The sequence below is a fragment of the Rattus norvegicus genome, chromosome 9 (genome assembly GCF_036323735.1).
Source record: "Rattus norvegicus strain BN/NHsdMcwi chromosome 9, GRCr8, whole genome shotgun sequence".
NCBI classification, from domain to species: domain Eukaryota; kingdom Metazoa; phylum Chordata; class Mammalia; order Rodentia; family Muridae; genus Rattus; species Rattus norvegicus.
The window spans coordinates 70,932,891-70,954,084 of NC_086027.1; the positions used below are offsets into that span (position 1 = coordinate 70,932,891).

The following is a 21,194-nucleotide window of genomic DNA, read 5'->3' on the forward strand; positions in this document are numbered from 1 at the left end:
TGTGTATTGTGGGTGCATTAGTACCGTGAAAGGATTCTTACATTGCCTAGGTGAAAGCGCTTCTGTATTTCTCAGTGTGTTCTAGGGAGGTTTAAAATGGACAAAAAAAAAAAAAAGCCTCCTAATATGATAGCAGCCAGAAGAATCATTGTGATCAAAATGACCTTTTCAACAGATAATTTGACAGACACTTGATGGACAGCATTCTTCCATCTCTCAGCCGAGCTTTTATCTCCTTGCCATAAAATGAAGGAATGAAATTTTAACTCAAGAGATAAGATTCTCAATAGTCATTTGTTGCATATCTCCCTCAGTGCAGTTCCTCAAAATTTGAAAGTTCTCTTTTTTTTTTTCAAGGTATTTTTCATTACCTGGAGAAAATGTTTTCTTTAGGGAGATATTTTAAAACAATAGTACAGGTGCTGAATCAAATTTCCCAGGTGTGTATGGGACTCTATGGTTCCTTAATACCATTGGCTTGCTGTATTAAATGGCACTCTTGTGTCCTATAAGAGGCACGTCAACTTTCAAAGGTGCCTTTCCTTATACTAAGAGAGTAGCTTTGACTTTGACAAAAGTGTGGACTGTGGAGCACCCAGTTAAAGCATCCTGAGAAAAAAATAAAATTAAAGCACTTACTGGTGAAATGAAGGCAATCAATTTGCAAATAAATGTGTTTTTAAAATGTAGCCCTAGGGTGACATGCAAATTCAGAAGACTAATATTTTCTCTGGGAAAAGGGTATTTTCTCTTGAATTCTGAAAATGTCACCAGAATGGAATGTTTGTTGATTGGTAACATATATACTTTCATTAAGAATGTTTTTGTAGTATTAGCTTTGTCAAAATACAAAAGGATTTTATGTAGTTCAGTGACACAAATTATAAGGGTGTACAGTGTTATTTATGTGTTTCTCAAAATGTCTACTTACTACAGTGTTGGCGTCTGGGCTCTGGGACATTGTCATTTTTGAGTACTGTTCTATCTTTATCCCCTGGTAGGTGCCGGGTGTAGAGCAATGAGTCACTAAATAGTCACTCAATGTATGCATGGGTGCATCGAATTAAAAATAACCTCCACGTGGATTTTTATCTGTTTATTTACAATTTGTCTTCATTATTTTATACAGGGGCCTTTTGGTTGGCTCTCTGCAGATTGGGACTCAATTTTATGTCACTGCTTTTTATATAACACCAAATACTAAACATATGCCAGAAAATTTAGATATTTGGTTTGTCAGTTCGTATGGGGAGGTACTTCATTCCGTTTTTTACCTCTGGGAATTCACCGTGTGCTTCCAGCTGACAAGGAGAATCCAAAAGGTGACATATATATGGCTGAAAAGTAGGTTATTGAAGTATAAAAGGGGAATCTGGGCAGAGGCACTTAGATTACTGATGTTGTCATAAAGAGGAAACAAATGACCTGAGGTCAGATTAGGGTCTGTCACCTCTCAGGGACAAGGAACAGGGTCTGACATCTCTCAGAGGAGGGGAAAGACACCAAAATCTTCAGAAACAAAAGCAAGCAAGTAAACAAACAACAACAACAACAACACAAACACCAGTTGGCCCAGAGAAAGAAGGGGATAAAGAGCTATGCAAACTAGGGATGGCAGTAGACAGGAATTGGTACATGTCACTCTCTGCCATCATAGAGCTTAAACTGCCATGTGGGGGTTAGGGACTAATCCCACAGGAGTAATAAATGATCAGTGTCTGTGTTCCCTCAAGAATTGAATTTAATACCCAAAAATGATTCACATGACAGGGGAAAAAAGGAAGTAGTAGCAAAAGATTTTATGTGTAAGGACAGAGGACACAGGTCACAAGAATTGGGACCTGCTCCCTAACCCTAATGAAGAACTAGGGAAGGGAGGTTCAGAGAAGTTTTCCTAGATGTAAAGCATTGTCTTGGTCTTGGACATAGAAATAATAGTCCAGACAAAGTCAGTAGCATTGCATGTTGAGGAAAACGAAAACAGCTGTGTATGACTCCAACAAGGAACCAGAGGGGGTGGGTTCTGGGGAAAAGTCTGAGGATAGATGGCTTGAACAGAGGAGGGAATTAATCTGAGAGTTGGAATGGCCAATTTATGGACTTATGGCGCCTTCCTAGAAGCTACTGAGACATGTTTGTTTCACAAATGTCAACCAAACATGAGAGTCTCTGCTACAATTGTACCTTGGGTGTGAAAAGTGACAGTTATGTAAACATCTTTCCCCATACCTTCATCAGTGTGGACATCCCCGTTGCCTATGAAGTCCCAAGTGTGCCCTGTTCCCTTTCCCCTAGGAGAGCAATTCTCCGCTTTTCTTTATAATTGTACCATAATTTATAGTTTTATGAAACTTATTTGAACCTTAAGAACAGAATTACACACTGTGAATATTCTTTTACAAGAGCATCGAGCCCATATTACCTGTTATGCTATTACCATATTTGCTGGCACTCCTGTCTTTCACTGCTGTGTACTTTTATAGTTTACTAGAGATGTGAATTCATTCCAAAGTTTTGCCTTATATTGATTTGTGTTAATCAGATTTCTGTTGCCAGAATAAAGATTCCTCATACAGACAACTTAAAAGATGGGAGATGTATTTTGGAGTGTTGTGTTGTTCCATGGTCAACTGTCTGAATTAATCCCTGACCTGGTTTGAGACAGAATGTTGTGTGCTACATGGCGGAATAAAGCCACTGCACCATTATGGCTACTATGAAAAAAGAGAGGAGTTTGGGGACAAAGCAAAACACACCTTTAAAGGCCACAGTCACCTACCTCTTCCATGAACTGCCTTTTATGATGCTTCCATCACTTCCTGATAGGGCCACACTTGCAGGTGACCCAAATACATCAGCATGACACTCAGGAGAATCAGTTCAGATCTGAATCATAATAATTGTAAGCATCCTTCCATATCTGGTAACATGTTTAATAGATTTCTCCTGGAAACAATCCTCAGAATTAAACCATTGTTTCATAGAATATCTTTCTTTTCAAATGTATTAGATAGTGTAAAATTGCTTCTCACTATAATTTTACTAATTTCTTAAAACCAGTAAGTGTAAAATAGAATTCTAGATGTTCTACATGGTCAGCAAAATTTAATGGAGCTATATTTTAAATTTTTGCCACTTTATAGATATGAAATATCTTATTGAGCTTAGGCTTAAGCACAGTAAGTGTAGTCATTGACCATGCAGATTGGCTCATCTGTGATGTTCCTAGGACTCTTGGCCACCATTGCATGTTTTCTTCCTGATCTATAGGAATCTTTTACATGTTTGAAGTATTAACTATTTGTGGTTAGTGTACACTGTACATGTCTTCTCTGGCATGGTAATTTATCTCTCTACTCCTATGTATCTTTCTACGAACAGGAAGTCTAAGCTTCAGTACAGTCAAGCATCATATTTCTCCTTATGTTTGGAAATTTCATTATTTCTAGAGGTAATAGATTCTTCTTTTAGAGAACTTAGGCTGGGGCTGTTGTGCAGTTAATGGAGTGCTAGTCTAGAATGCACAGAACTTTGGGTTCAGGCCCCACCGGTGTATTGACAAGACCGTGCAGATATCCACCTAACTCTACCGCTCTGGAGTGGGGAGGGTGGAGCATTCATGTGTATGAATATGGTGAATTTGGAACCAGCCTAAGATACAAAACTGCACCTCAGAAACATATTATAACTTTGTCTCTTTAAAATTGTGACACTGCCCACAGATATTAGCCTCCATCATTTCCTCCATAAGAGATGGTTACTTCCAGGTACCATTTATTATAAAGTCTTGTTTCTCCAGCAGTTTACGGTGCTATTTCTGTCAAATTCAAATTTCTTAATATTTCTGTGCCTGTTTCTGGATGCTCTAAATTATTTCATTTGTCATTCTGTCTCTTCGTATGCTAATGCTGTGCTCACTTAATTACTGCAGCTCTGTAATAGTCTGAGGTATCTGTCACTGCAGGTCCCCTCTACTGTTCATCTTCTTTAGGAACGGTTGGATTATTCTTCGCCCTTTGTTCCACTTACATTTTAGAACCAGCCTGCTGAATTTGGTGGAAACAGAGGTGAATCAATATTTCCTTGGGAAAATGATACCCTCATAATAGCAAATCTTCATAAGAAGAACCACATCTAAACTCCTTTTCCTTTCTTCTTTCAGCTTCAGTAAGGGTTGTTTGAAATTGTTTCGCATTTCCCAATTTCTGTTGCTATTATAAACAATACTTATTTAGTTTGATTATGTTCTTTTTTGGCATATAGAAATCAATTGTGTGTGTGTGTGTATGTATGCATGTTCGTGTGTGTACGCGCGCGTGAGTGTGCATGTGTGTGTGTGCATGTGTGTGTGCATGTGTGTGTGTGTGTGTGCATGTGTGTGTGTGTGTGTGTGTGTGCATGTGTGTGTGTGTAAGCTTGTTCATATGTATGCTGGGGACTGAGCTCAGGCCTTCCCACATGTTAGGTTAGTGCTCTACCACTGGCCTTCCCTTCATCCACAGCGTTCATTTGATTGTTTTAAATGTTTAGTTTTTAAAGGGTGTCTGTTCTTCTTGCATACACATATGTGCACAGCATTCACTCAGTACTCGTGGGGGCCAGAAGAGAGTGTTAAATGCCCTGGAATTGAAATTGCATATAGTTGTTAGCCAATATGAACGTGCTTACAAGTAAACCTGAATCCTCTACAAGAACAGCAAATGCCCTTAGCCTGTGAACCATCACTCCTGCCCCAGAAACAAAAATTGCCTAACGGATATGGGTTTCGTCTAGTGATTTTATCCAGTCGTGCTGTATATGACTGTTTCATTAAGCCTTCTGAACTAATTTTGTTAACTGTTCTGTTAACCCTATAGCTGGCTCTCTTGCCGGAGGACATTAGAGACGACGGGAGGCAGAGCTAAAGGTGCAGGCAATGCCACTAAGCATCTTAGTCAGAATCTGCTCAGCCCTTTCCAACTTGTGCATGATTTTGCTATGGATTTACACATTATTTGTGTAGAATTCCCAGCATTTTATTCCTGTGCGTTACTTTGACAGTTTTAACTAATAACCTGTAACATGGCTATGTACATGCAACACACTGAAGTACTAGAAGTATCTTACTATTCTAAGTCAGGGTTGAGAAGTTCAGTGTATTCTCCTTTTCCTATGAGGAATTTATGCTCACTTGCTGTCCCCACTTCTGTCCATGCATGGCAGTCTTAACACAGTGAGGCAAGATGGGGGGCTCAAGGAGCAATTAAGAAATGCAGAAGGCTTCTCAGACTGAGGAAGTTTCTGCTAATTTTTAGTCACTAGTATTTTTTGGCATGATTGAAAACTTTTGTTTTATATTTTTATCCCTATATCCACCGAGATGACTAAATTATTTTTCTGCTGTCATATATTAATATGATAAACTATTTTAAATTTTTTTTGTTTTGTACAGAACGTGCATCCCTTGGTAGTGCCCAGTTGTCAATAGTGCTGCACGTTTAAGCACTGCTGGTCTCCTTTTGGTGATTCTATCTTTCCCTGGGAGCAAAGTCTCTGGGTTTTAGCTTTTTTGTTTTTATTATTATTCTCTCCTGCATCCTTACTGTACCTTCCCTCCTCTCCTCCCAGTCCTATCCTGTTTCCCATTCTCCAGCATCCACTGTTCCGCCATTTCCCTTCAGAATAGAGGATGCCTTCCAGTGATATTAACTGAACAGGACGTAATTTGATGCAGTAACAGTAGACATAAACCCTTATATGAAGGCTGGAAGAGTCTAGAAGATTTGGAAGCTGAGCTGGCCATCTTCTGTAACCACGATAGGCATCTCATGGTGGAACTGGGACACCAACCAACACACGACTTGCCTTGCCTGCAAGATGTGCCACATCTGCTTTTTGTTTGATTGGTTGGCTGGTTGGTGTGGCTGGTTGGTTGGGTTCTTTGTAGTAAGATTATCCAATAGTGTCCAGTGTTGAGTTTAGTTGGAAGGTTTTCCCATTTGCCGCACTGTGAAGTTAGTTCTAGCATACATCATAAATAGCCAGGAATGTTGGTGAGTTTCCTACCTGGATGGATATCTTGGTTATAAGTTATGTGTATTGCAGTGGTTCATGACTAGCGTGTTACGAGAGTCTCCAGTCCTGAAAGGAGATTCTAGAATCTACATGCCTTCAGTCACATCAATCCTACAGAGTGCTAGAGAACTCCAAGGAGTGGGGAAGATGGCTGATGCTGCCCTGTTGATGAGGATACTTAGAAATATGACTCTGATTCCTATGGTGCCGCACTTCCATACAAAGTAACTCACTAAAGAATGTACAAAGAAATGACTGAACATTGATTTTTGAAATTTGAAGGCATTCTTTTCATTCTCACCTAATAAGGCCAAATACACCACACCTGTTCTATCTACTAAAGCTAGGAACTTCTCCCTGTGATGTTTAATCTTAATTCCAAAGTCCTAACTGCGCTGACAGTCATTCTCCTCTCCCCGTACAGTAAAGTGCTCTTCTTAATTGCTGTAATATTCACAAGGAGGCCTTTGGAAGTGAAGTACTCTCAGTTGAAGGATAGATAAAGGGGTATTGAAAACTACCCAACTCTCTTCAGTGAATTCAATATATCTCAGAAACACAAGGTACATGTACTCTCTAGTACCTTTTCTAGCGATAAGGGAAAAGTTTGGTATGCATTCAGAACAGAGAAACTTCAACGTTTTACTGCAGCCACAAAACAGTATTCAGGAACATTTCCTATTTGCTTAAGGGTTACATTCTGAGCTCTTTCTCCAGCTTTTCAGAATTGTTATCAATGAGAAATATAGGTGATGATCATTTCAAAATATTTTTGTATGCTTCTTGTGCCTTTGTGGAAACACTCTGCTGTTCTGTGGTAGTTAATTAAACCTTAGCTGAACATTATTGGATAAATCACTGTCTGACCGAGCAGATGCAGGTAGAGGTGTCGGAGAAAGTCCAGCATTAACAACACGGCCTCCCTAGCCACTTCACAGTTTGGTTTTACTGCATTAGGTTTGGAAAATTGTGCTTTTGGAATGGCCGTGGCCTTGTGTTCTAGACCCTGTGAGTGAACTGAGGTGTCACATGTAAAAGCTGTTATGGATGTTAATTAAACATGTGTCACCTTTGGTGATGCAGTTCATGTTAGAGGAGTAACCTCATTTTCTCTGTTTTTGCTTAATTAGATTTCCTAAAACACTCATGTGTGTTCTGTTACATACACTCCCATGTCTGAGTACAGGACAACCATGGTTCTTCATATAAAAACTTTTAAAAAGATGGATGAAATGGTGACCTTACAAAATAGTACATTTTTATAGTCAAACATATAAAAGATATTTGAGAAACATTGACATTCCTATGGTTACACATTGTCTGCAATCATGGGAGTTTTTGTTTTGTTTTGCCTTTTTTTTTAATTGTTATTCTTTTTCCTTTGCTTGGGTCTTCCCACCACACGGTTTGAGGTTCTGACTTCTCCGAGCTCTGCATGATGCTGTCATTAGAGGTGTTTTCCTTGCGTCATCCTATGCAGAGTAAGAGCTGTACACGGAGCGTTGGTTTTGTTCTCAGCATGTTTGCAGCTCTGCTTTATTATTTTACTTCTTATGCTGCTTCACAGATGCTCATTTACAACTGCGGGAGCAAAGCCCAGGCACAGTAGCCATGTAGATGCTTTTGCATTGTTAATCTGTAATTGAGTTTGAGTTGGCTGAACCTCCATATCTTGATGACAAAATTCAACAGACTTTTTTTCCTTTTCTAATAGTCCATTGTAGACCCAGGTACCTTGACAGAGCGGTGGCTCCCATGTTGTTACTCTGATCTAGTCAGACAGATACTTTTATTTGGTTGTCTTGGGGCAACTACTCAGGATGCTACACAAGCTACTGAATACTGACTCGGAAGTACACTATGTAGTTTTGGTGTTCAGCCACTATGATAAGGGTTTTTGTTGTTGGTTGTGGTGGTGGTGATGGTTTTTGTTTTTGTTTTGTAGCAGTTAGGGGTCAGAGTGATGGATTTCTTTAGCCATAGTTAAGTGGGAACATTTGTGTTTTTATTTATTTATCTAAAATTTATACAGACTGGTGGGGTATCAGTGACACATCAATATCCATGTAATATTTAAATCAAGTTAGATACATCTAGTGCCTCATACATGTATCATATTTTATAACAGAAAAATTGAAAACTTTCCTTTGAGCTTTTTGAGATGTGCAGTTTGTTACTGTTACTAACAGCACCCTTCTGTTAAACAGCATTTCAGAAGTTCTTCCTCATATCTAACTATAACTTAGTTGATGATTAGTTTAACTGTGAAGTTGACACAACATATGCTCCCCTGGGAAAACCGAGTCAATGAAGGATTGTAGAGGTTAGGTTAACTTGTGGAATGTCTTACCTGCTTTAATTAATATTGAAAAACAAAGCCCAGCATTATCCCTGAGGCATGGGTCCCCAACTACATAAGAGGAGAAAAATCAAGCTGGTATGCGTTCACCTCACTCTGTTCTTTGACTGTGCTGTGGTGTGACTAGCTATTTGACTTGCCTTGACTTCTGCATAGTGATCGACTACCTAAAACTGAAGGTGAAATAAACCCATTTCTCTCCCCAAAATTGCTTTTTCTTTGTGTATTTTGTCATAGTAACAGAAATATAATGAAAGCCCCAATCAACACTCATCAGTGAGGATGGTAAGGATAGTACAGTGCCCCTTCCCAGGAACCAGGAAGGAGAGTGTGGATTGTCTGGTGCACAACACAGTTCTCTAAGACTTGCATTGCCTAAAAGTTATATCAGGCTGATGCTAACTTTAAAGTAATGAGAGAAGCCCTGACTGTTGAGTGACAACTTGAGGAATACTCTACTGTATTTCACATCTGGTAATTAATGAACACCAAGGCAAAAGCAGAATGAATTAAAATTTAATTGGACCCCCGCATGGACTATGTTTCATAAGAATCCTTGAGAACCTCCCCCTGAACAAAAAAATAGTCTTACCCCACTTTCCAAGATAAGGAGTAATGCTCACATTACACCTGTGAATATTTTAAAAATGAAATTGCTCATTGGTGCCCCGATAGAGCTTTTAATATCATATGATGGACAGTGTCTGTACGTGGAAGTTTATGTTCTTAGCCAAGGTGCCAAGTAAGTTTTTCTCTCAAGCAACCCTGCCCCTTTTTAGTATGTAGTCTATAAACTATTACTTGATAGGGTCTAATCCCCTAAATAGGTCATATCCTGGCTCAGACATGACAGACAGGCCACACCATTGAATGTCTCAGGCTCTAAACTGCTTTCCAGTTCAATGCCCATAATACATTTTAATAGTGAAGATTCTCTGTCTTCATTCATTTCCTACCCCTTCTTATAACTACCCTGCTACCCCTGCCAGTGACTGCCTTATCTGTGGCTGAACGTTTCCCTGTTCCCTTAGTTCAGGTCTCTTTTTATGGACCTGCCTTTGAGTCTTCTCTCTTGTCCACAACATGATAGGTTGACCTACTTCTAACCTCCTGCCACACCCATCTCAATAACCTTGTCCTAACTCCATTCTCTTTAGTTCCAACACTACTCAATCTAAGAAACAATATTAATGTGCTGTCTTATACCTTGCAGTCCCATTGGGCTAACAATAGGCTGCTGAAGGAGCTAGTTAGTATCCAATGGCTCTAGAGGAGATTCTGTTTTCTCACCTTTTCCAACTTGTAGAGATCAATTGTATTCCTTCAAATTTGGGCCCTTGAATCTTCAAGTGCAGGAGTAATTACTGGAGCTGTTCTCCTGTGCTGTAACTGTTATTGGCTCCGCTTCTTACCTCGTTCACATTTAAGGTAAGAGTTCCTGGGTTACAGCACTTTGGACAAGTCTATATAGTCCATCACACTCTTCCTGTCTTAGGGTCAACTAATGTAAATCATTTTATCTGCACAATTAATCTCCATTTGCCAAGTATGCAAGGTATATTCACAGTCTCTAGGGCTTAAGATTTGGGGGTTCGGAGCAATGTAATCTTGCTTCCCACAGTAGATTCCAGGCCTTCAATATCAAATCCCCGTCCCTCCTCTAAGCTTAGTCCTCCTTATTTTTTCATAGCCTTAGTAGCTTTAACTCTCTTGTTGTCTCAAAGCCTTAGCTTTCTTGTTGTCTCATAACCTTAGACCTCTTGTTGTCTTACAACCTTAGACCTCTTCTTCTTTCATTGCCTTAACCCTCTTGTTGTCTCATAGCCTTGGACCTCTTGTTGCCTCATAGCCTTAGCCCTCTTGTCTCATAGCCTTAGCCCTCTTATTGTTTCATGGCCATATTTTTTTGTTGTCTCACAGCCTTAGACCTCTTATTGATTCATATCTTAGACCTTTTGTAATCTCAAAACCTTAGCCCTCTTATTGCCCATAGTCTTAAAGTGCTTATAGTTTTATAGCCTCAGAACCTCTTGTTGTCTCATAGCCTTAGACCTCTTGTTGTCTCATGGACTTAACCCTATTTTCTCATTTACTCCCACCCCCTCACATTGCCTCAAAGGCCTTATTGCTGCTCACAAATGCTTTACCTTTTGGTTTTGTCACAGACTCATATCACTAACTACCTGATTGACCATTTAACTGGTTCCTCAGAAATCACCTCTCAATGAGTTCTCACCTAGCCATGTTTAAAACCGTCATCTAGACTCTGTTTTTCTACTTTTTTCTTGTGTACAAGTTCAAGAAAGCTCAGCTTTCCATTTGGCTTTGCTTTTGGAGCATCCCCAACACCATGAATTTTTTTAGCACATAGCATACTAGTCATAAACATTTGTGGAAAGGCTACAATTTCAAGAGAGTTATAAATTGCCATTTAATAAATAAAATCAGTTGTGTCCATCAAATCTTTCCCAAGTCTTCATGATGTGAACGTGTTGTATTTTATGACTTGTCTATTGGGGTCTTTTAAAGTGACTAGTCTCTGAAATGCTTTCTAGTAGACCATCAATGTACATTAAAAGAATATCCAAACTACAGTCCAAGGAGGAAGGCATGAGACTTTCTCCTTTTATCATCTACACTGGACTTCAGAAAGGGAGTTAAGGAGAATCCTAGGCAATTTCATAGTGAGTTTAGCTCAGGGATTGGGCACCGAAAGAGCTATATCCTTATTAAGACCTAGGATTTCACTGTTTTCCCTCTTGGAGTCACCCCCATTACGGATTCAGCCCTGGGGGCTCTTTTGTTCATCTCATGGAGAAAGCTAGGGCAGAGAATATTTAATCACATCCATATTGTCAGTGGGAATGATGAGATATAGCCTGTGTGTTCTACTCTGGGCCCCAGCTTCTCTCATAGCTCTCCCTCTGAGCGGGTAAATTGAAGAGCGAGGATTTGGGAGGCTGGATGTTATTATTTTTTTTAAAGGTTGTGTTATAAAAGTAAATGAAATCTATATTTTATCATTTCAATTCAGGCCCTAAGCATGCACAGTAGTTACCTTTCATGAAATGTTCTCCCAGTAATGCCATTTCAGTGTGCTCTGTAATGAAGCTCTGATTTGCATCGCTATTCTGAGAACTTTCTGACAGTGAGGAAGGAATATGAAGGCAGATGGAAATGAAGTGATGAGGATGCATGTCCATCGTGAGAAACAGTGAGGTGCCAAGGCAATGGCACAGCCGTAAGAGTTTCCTAAATTAAATTAAGATACATATGGCAAATAAATATCACATTTCTCTTTATTATCCCTCCAAATTCATGAGGGCAACTATTAGGATTAAAAACAGACATTAGATAGTGAGTACGCAGCTGAAATGAGATGTGATGTTCTTGGTTTCGACCAGATATGCCCTTGACATTCCTGAAGCATTGACTTCAGCATTTAGTCTCTGCTTGATAAACTCAGAAGTCTTAGTGCTGCTGTCCTCTCTCCTTCCTAAGATAGAATTTCTGTTGAGAGCTAGTCTACGTCTATGAAGCCTCACTGTCTTACTGTATAATTGATCCTATGTTTTTTACTTCAGTTCTTATACAGTCAAGATTTGGTTGGTTTATCTCTCTGCCTCATCTAACTCCATTCTTTTATTCTTTGTTTCCTTTCTTCTTACCTTTTCCATTTTTCTTTTCCTATTCTTTCTTTCTTTTTTCTTCTTGTATTTATTGTCAGGCTATTAAGAATGCTATTTGGTGAAATTTCTTAAAGTAGGAAAAGCCGTAATATGGTCTTGCTAACCTTAGGTAGTCTTCTTCTTTCTCTTCACATGTTTTTGTTTGTTTGTTTGATTGGTTGATTGGTTGTTTGAGTCAGGTCTTATTTTTATAGCCTAGGCTAGCCCCAAACACATGACCATCATATTTAATCACCTCTTCCCTAGTGCTTAGATTATAGAAATATATCATCATTTATACCTGGAAAAATTTAAGCTTTCAAAAAAGAGAGAGAGCACCTCTTTTTTTCTGTAAAATGAGGACAAATGATACATCCTGGGTGGCGGGGATGAGCAGTGAGATGTGGCACAGATCCAGTGGAATGAAGGAAGAGTAGCATTGGCTTATTCTGAAGGCATCAAGCTTCAAATGCTGTCCCTTTTTTTCACACCCTTTTAAAAAATAGTAGATAGTATGAGGTAACATGTGCTTACTATAGGAGAACTTCAAGTAAAATCAATAACCAAAAGGAAGAGAATATCTGTAATCATAGTCTTTATTCACAACCAGAAGCCTAAGCACACTGTTTTGATTTTTTTTCTATGTTGCTAGAGGTCAGATACTGATGTTGTGTATACAGGCAACTGCTCTGCCGCCAGCTCTTAGCCAATTTACAATGTTAAATATGTAAATGGCACAAATGGAAATGTTACCTTAGTGCCTATGAATATCCCAAATGCCTCTGCTTCCTCAAAGAAGAAAGCTACATCAAAGTGGAACTGTGTCTAGAAATCTCTATCTTTAGGATGTGACATGCATCTTTTTAACCTGCTTTATATAAAAACATTTTGCAGCTATCGGACTGCATTCCAGACACTTCCTTTTATTTAACTTATTGTCTTAGAAGTTTACTTTTTCCTACTTTATCTCTGTTATTACGACTAGTCATTATGTCGCTTGGACAATTACTTTGATTTCTGAAATGTGTGTCATGTCCTTTATTCTTGATTGTCACAGTAGCTATGCAGGCTGCTTTGAAGCCACAGTTATCTCTGTCACCCTCTCTGACAAAGAATTCTTATCTCTTGCTCTGGGACTAATGGCTACATGAATCACATGAAGAAGCATAGCTAGAATATTCTTGCTAGATTATAATTTCTCATCTTCCCATCTTTTTCTTGTCCAGTGACATCTGTCCTTTTCCCCAGATCTTTAATTTTCTAGACACTTCTGTCCTGTACTGTGCTGGGAGATTGTTGGATTTTCTCTGTCTCTTTTGTTGCTGTATAATTAGTCTAGGGAAGTATAAAGTTGATTTACAGTCATTATTCAGCTTTACCAAGTTTAATAGTAGAATAGTTAAGTATGAGACATGAAAACTAAAAATGAGCTTTTCAAAAAATACCTTCCTACAATATTAGTAATAGTGTAAAAGGCCTGTGGACTGAAGACAGAGAAAAGTAAGGTTCATAAATTAAAATGACCAAAATAACAGGTTTGATATGGAGGCATGGCTACGAGAAGCCTGGAACTTCCTTGCTAAAACTGGTAATTCTCATGGGTAACATCTCCTCTTCTACCAAAATTAGGGGGCGGGGTATAAAGCAGCCGCAGCAGTCCTTCACTGAAGTGACATATTGTTAGTTGTTGGTTATTAGACAAACATGGAGGAAGTCGGACAGGTTTCCTCAATACTATCATTTGTCTCCAGATTTGAAGCTACATCTCATCCTTAGAAAGCCTTAGGTTGGCTGTGGCATGGGAGACAGCAATCTGTTTTCTATTTTCATTTCCTTGTTGTTTTAAAGGCACCACGGTTTGGTTTTGGTTTTGATATGTACAAGTTTATAATCACTGTGCCTATATGGTATTTTATTTTGGGAAGGGGAGAAATTTGTGTTCAGATCTTTTAGCCCCATATTTACCTCCACACATATGAAGGACATTGTTGTTTTCTTTCCTCTGTTTGCCTTGTACCTTTTCCAACGTATTTTTATCTACAAATTCGAAGATTAATCAATAGAAGTAGACAAAAAACTGAAAGTCCAGTATTAGTTCTAAGGTGTGATGAAAATGTACAGTATTGGTCCAAACGCCTTGTCGAGAGTTACTCTCTATTTTTTGTGGTACTGGCCCATTTCCTTTGGGTGCTTCTTTTCTCAAATTCAAAACACTATCTTTTGCTTTTTTAAAAATGGAGGAAGACTATTTACAACCTGTGAAAGTAAGTTCCCTTAGCTTATACCCAGGGCAGTATAATAAAGTAGAGCCAATCCCTGCTATTGTGCAATCCCACTTGTACATTAGTGTATGCTTATACGAGAGTGTGCAATACACACGGGAATCCATTCCCTTCCTTCACCGCCATTTTGTTCAAAGTTTAGCAATCCACATAATCAAGGAAACATTTCAGTTTGACATTTCCAAGAGAAATATACATAAACCCAAGGGACAGTGAGTTTATTCCTACACAGCTCTGTTCTCTTCCCATCTTCCAGGCCCCAACCCAAATCCTTCTCCAAATTGCAATGTTTGTCCCTACATCTGTGTCCAGCCATAATAATGAGAATTTTCTTGACTTTTCTCCAATGTTGAACCCTCCTTTACTGGATATTCATATATTCTCATTTCTGGTTTTATTCCTTCATTTTTGTGAAGCAAACATTTCAGTAGCTTTTGTAAAAGAAGGTTATGTGAGAGAAAAAGACTATCATTGTGCCTTCACACTTCCGTTTGTAGTGTGGCTGCTTTCCCTAATTCTAGACTGGAGATCTTTGCCCCTGATCAAGCCTTCATGGATGTTCTCTTCCTCCTGTCTCATTCCATATGCTGTGAATGTGATTTTATTCATTACTTTCTCTCCAAAATGCTTTAGGACCCTCCTTACCCAAGTGTTCTGGCAAAGCTGAAATAGGCATTTATCACATCTCTGCATTTTCAATGTGGATATGCATAGGATAGGATGCTTTGAGTCCTGTGACTCAATATTGTCATATATTCTCTTCATATCATCTACATAAATTATAAATTCCCTATTCAGAATCTTTTCTTCTTTTAGAGGTTTTCTTCAATTGCCTGTTATCCTTACCAATCTACTCATATCTGAGAAAAATTCCTGATGATTTCAGGTGTCGCCAGTATGAGGTTTGGTATGGAATGGAAGTCGCATCCCCTTTATCTGTATTTTAGTGAAAACACAAAGTTGCTTTCTGTGAGCTATATGTAAATATCTACAAATTATTCAAAACTCTGGAGATTTAAAGGAACACCCTTTACTGAATTTTTCTTTCTGTTTTAATTTTTGTTTTGTTGTTGTCATTGTTATTGTTGTTGTTGTTGTTGTTGTTGTTGTTGTTGTTGTACCAGCAATGAAAGGTGGTAAATGGCTTAATGAATAGGTCAAGATTTCTTTCAAGAGTTCAACGGAGCAATGGGCTGAATGAATCTTAAGGCTGAGCCAGGGGTTCAAACTCAAAACCTAATAAAATATTGGGGGTCTTTAGTTCCTCATCACTAGGTTATACCTATGTCTGTCAGCTAAGTTTCCCCAGAACAGGACACTAAGCATGCTGCAGAACCAGCAATGTAGCCCATGGCTTAACATCCGAGGAGATGCACCTGGATGTTTTCTGTCACGGACTATTTATCACACATATCAACCCTGGTCCTGTTTAGAAAATAACTTCAAACTGTGATTATGAAGAGCACAGTGTAAGAAGCAGGCTCTGATGAATTGTTTGTTAGCTTACACAAAGAAATTTTCCTTGACTACCTTTGCCTGAAGTATTAAGAATATATATTAAATTAGTGGGAGTTCATCTTGAGAGAGAGGAGGGAAGTTGCATTCTTCAGCATTCAGACATTGACTTAGTTCTTCAGTCCCCTTCTGCAGTGCTTCCTGCCCATACTCCCCATTATTTGTGCCCTCTGTCTCCCCTCTTGGAGCTATTGGGCCACCCAGATTTCTGCACTGAATGCAGTTGTGATTTGAATCATGAGAGAAGGGGTGAGGACTGTGTCAGGAGGACACAGAATTGCTAGAATGAAATGCAATGGTGTCTACCCAGGCGTCGTATAGGTTCTCTAGCAAGCCTCCAGCCAGGAATGCCACCCGGGTCTTCCAAGTCACCCAATTTTTCTGACTCATAGGCCTGGTTGTTTCTCTAAAGCCTGGATGGCCTCCAAAACCTTGCCTCACATTAGGCTCTATCTTTGTGATTAAAAATATTATGGTGGACCCCTCTTCTTCACCTCTCCAACCTTTTGTTCATGTCACCCTCTGCTGTGGTTTTCACTCTAGTTTTTATCTTTTAGAAGATAAAAGATAAACCTCACTCTGATTGACAGACTGGATTTCTGTATTGGCCTACTACTTCGTATGTTTCCATTTTTCTCTGCTTGTACAATCTCAATAGATACCTGGATAGTGCTTCTCCCAACGTGTGTTTAGGAAGAAGAATGGAGAATGTTAACAGAGCAGTCAGTTCAACCCATCCCAAAGCTTTGAGAAGAGCATAGGGTGGTTTTGCTTTCTGCAATCCTTTGGTGTCTGGCTGTTTGGAATGTGCAGATGTTCAGGAGTATAATGTCTAGAGTGGGCTCTAGGGATTTGGGTTTTGTCTTGGACTGTTCTTTAAAATACCACTCCCAGCAAACACTGTCTTAAACAACCATGCTGGCCCGCAGCAGCTCTCTGCTCCCAGACCCGGTGAGAGAGAGACCCAACCGCCTGGTCAGGTGGGCACTCCTGAGGCTGCAGAGCGGAAGAGACCACCAACTCTGCTCACCCCTGCCCACATCCCTGGCCCAAGAGGAAACTGTATAAGGCCTCTGGGCTCCCGTGGGGGAGGGCCCAGGAGCGGCAGGACCCCTGCCTGAGACACCGCCGGAACCTGAAAGAAACAGACCGGATAAACAGTTCTCTGCACCCAAATCCCGTGGGAGGGAGAGCTAAACCTTCAGAGAGGCAGACAAGCCTGGGAAACCAGAAGAGACTGCTCCCTGCACACACATCTCGGACGCCAGAGGAAAAAGCCAAAGACCATCTGGAACCCTGGTACACTGAAGCTCCCAGAAGGGGCGGCACAGGTCTTCCTGGTTGCTGCCGCTGCAGAGAGCCCGTGGGCAGCACCCCACGAGCGAACTTGAGCCTCAGGACCACAGGTAAGACCAAATTTTCTGCTGCAAGAAAGCTGCCTGGTGAACTCAAGACACAGGCCCACAGGAACAGCTGAAGACCTGTAGAGAGGAAAAACTACACGCCCGAAAGCAGAACACTCTGTCTCCATAACTGACTGAAAGAGAGGAAAACAGGTCTACAGCACTCCTGACACACAGGCTTATAGGACAGTCTAGCCACTGTCAGAAATAGCAGAACAAAGTAACACTAGAGATAATCTGATGGCGAGAGGCAAGCGCAGGAACCCAAGCAACAGAAACCAAGACTACATGGCATCATCGGAGCCCAATTCTCCCATCAAAACAAACATGGAATATCCAAACACACCAGAAAAGCAAGATCTATTTTCAAAATCATATTTGATCATGATGCTGGAGGACTTCAAGAAAGACATGAAGAACTCCCTTAGAGAACAAGTAGAAGCCTACAGAGAGGAATCGCAAAAATGCCTGAAAGAATCGCAAAAATCCCTGAAAGAATTCCAGGAAAACATAAATAAACAAGTAGAAGCCCATAGAGAGAAGACACAAAAATCCCTGAAAGAATTCCAGGAAAACATAAATAAACAAGTAGAAGCCCATAGAGAGGAGACACAAAAATCCCTGAAAGAATTCCAGGAAAACACAATCAAACAGTTGAAGGAATTAAAAATGGAAATAGAAGCAATCAAGAAAGAACACATGGAAACAACCCTGGATATAGAAAACCAAAAGAAGAGACAAAAGCTGTAGATACAAGCTTCACCAACAGAATACAAGAGATGGAAGAGAGAATCTCAGGAGCAGAAGATTCCATAGAAATCATTGACTCAACTGTCAAAGATAATGTAAAGCGGAAAAAGCTACTGGTCCAAAACATACAGGAAATCCAGGACTCAATGAGAAGATCAAACCTAAGGATAATAGGTATAGAAGAGAGTGAAGACTCCCAGCTCAAAGGACCAGTAAATATCTTCAACAAAATCATAGAAGAAAACTTCCCTAACCTAAAAAAAGAGATACCCATAGACATACAAGAAGCCTACAGAACTCCAAATAGATTGGACCAGAAAAGAAACACCTCCCGTCACATAATAGTCAAAACACCAAACGCACAAAATAAAGAAAGAATATTAAAAGCAGTAAGGGAAAAAGGTCAAGTAACATATAAAGGGAGACCTATCAGAATCACACCAGACTTCTCGCCAGAAACTATGAAGGCCAGAAGATCCTGGACTGATGTCATACAGACCCTAAGAGAACACAAATGCCAGCCCAGGTTACTGTATCCAGCAAAACTCTCAATTAACATTGATGGAGAAACCAAGATAATCCATGACAAAACCAAATTTACACAATATCTTTCTACAAATCCAGCACTACAAAGGATAATAAATGGTAAAGCCCAACATAAGGAGGCAAGCTATACCCTAGAAGAAGCAAGAAACTAATCGTCTTGGCAACAAAACAAAGAGAATGAAAGCACACAAACATAACCTCACATCCAAATATGAATATAAAGGGAAACAATAATCACTATTCCTTAATATCTCTCAATATCAATGGCCTCAACTCCCCAATAAAAAGACATAGATTAACAAACTGGATACGCAACGAGGACCCTGCATTCTGCTGCCTACAGGAAACACACCTCAGAGACAAAGACAGACACTACCTCAGAGTGAAAGGCTGGAAAACAACTTTCCAAGCAAATGGTCAGAAGAAGCAAGCTGGAGTAGCCATTCTAATATCAAATAAAATCAATTTCCAACTAAAAGTCATCAAAAAAGATAAGGAAGGACACTTCATATTCATCAAAGGAAAAATCCACCAAGACGAACTCTCAATCCTAAATATCTATGCCCCAAATACAAGGGCACCTACATACGTAAAAGAAACCTTACTAAAGCTCAAAACACACATTGCACCTCACACAATAATAGTGGGAGATTTCAACACACCACTCTCATCAATGGACAGATCATGGAAACAGAAATTAAACAGTGATGTCGACAGACTAAGAGAAGTCATGAGCCAAATGGACTTAACGGATATTTATAGAACATTCTATCCTAAAGCAAAAGGATATACCTTCTTCTCAGCTCCTCATGGTACTTTCTCCAAAATTGACCATATAATTGGTCAAAAAACGGGCCTCAACAGGTACAGAAAGATAGAAATAATCCCATGCGTGCTATCGGACCACCACGGCCTAAAACTGGTCTTCAATAACAATAAGGGAAGAATGCCCACATATACGTGGAAATTGAACAATGCTCTACTCAATGATAACCTGGTCAAGGAAGAAATAAAGAAAGAAATTAAAAGCTTTTTAGAATTCAATGAAAGTGAAGATACAACATACCCAAACTTATGGGACACAATGAAAGCTGTGCTAAGAGGAAAACTCATAGCGCTGAGTGCCTGCAGAAAGAAACAGGAAAGAGCATATGTCAGCAGCTTGACAGCACACCTAAAAGCTCTAGAACAAAAAGAAGCAAATACACCCAGGAGGAGTAGAAGGCAGGAAATAATCAAACTCAGAGCTGAAATCAACCAAGTAGAAACAAAAAGGACCATAGGAAGAATCAACAGAAGCAAAAGTTGGTTCTTTGAGAAAATCAACAAGATAGATAAACCCTTAGCCAGACTAACGAGAGGACACAGAGAGTGCGTCCAAATTAACAAAATCAGAAATGAAAAGGGAGACATAACTACAGATTCAGAGGAAATTCAAAAAATCATCAGATCTTAGTATAAAAACCTATATTCAACAAAATTTGAAAATCTTCAGGAAATGGACAATTTCCTAGACAGATACCAGGTATCGAAGTTAAATCAGGAACAGATAAACCAGTTAAACAACCCCATAACTCCTAAGGAAATAGAAGCAGTCATTAAAGGTCTCCCAACCAAAAAGAGCCCAGGTCCAGACGGGTTTAGTGCAGAATTCTATCAAACCTTCATAGAAGACCTCATACCAATATTATCCAAACTAATCCACAAAATTGAAACAGATGGAGCCCTACCGAATTCCTTCTACGAAGCCACAATTACTCTTATACCTAAACCACACAAAGACACAACAAAGAAAGAGAACTTCAGACCAATTTCCCTTATGAATATCGACGCAAAAATACTCAATAAAATTCTGGCAAACCGAATTCAAGAGCACATCAAAACAATCATCCACCATGATCAAGTAGGCTTCATCCCAGGCATGCAGGGATGGTTTAATATACGGAAAACCATCAACGTGATCCATTATATAAACAAACTGAAAGAACAAAACCACATGATCATTTCATTAGATGCTGAGAAAGCATTTGACAAAATTCAACACCCCTTCATGATAAAAGTCCTGGAAAGAATAGGAATTCAAGGCCCATACTTAAACATAGTAAAAGCCATATACAGCAAACCAGTTGCTAACATTAAACTAAATGGAGAGAAACTTGAAGCAATCCCACTAAAATCAGGGACTAGACAAGGCTGCCCACTCTCTCCCTACTTATTCAATATAGTTCTTGAAGTTCTAGCCAGAGCAATCAGACAACAAAAGGAGATCAAGGGGATACAGATCGGAAAAGAAGAGGTCAAAATATCACTATTTGCAGATGACATGATAGTATATTTAAGTGATCCCAAAAGTTCCACCAGAGAACTACTAAAGCTGATAAACAACTTCAGCAAAGTGGCTGGGTATAAAATTAACTCAAATAAATCAGTTGCCTTCCTCTATACAAAAGAGAAACAAGCCGAGAAAGAAATTAGGGAAACGACACCCTTCATAATAGACCCAAATAATATAAAGTACCTCGGTGTGACTTTAACCAAGCAAGTAAAAGATCTGTACAATAAGAACTTCAAGACACTGAAGAAAGAAATTGAAGAAGACCTCAGAAGATGGAAAGAT

General features: G+C 39.4%; 1 protein-coding gene across 2 annotated transcripts in view; it reads left to right on the plus strand.

Annotated features, from left to right (window-relative positions):
• Positions 1-21,194, plus strand: part of Pard3b (par-3 family cell polarity regulator beta) — a 1,028,687-nt gene that overhangs the window by 400,533 nt on the left and 606,960 nt on the right.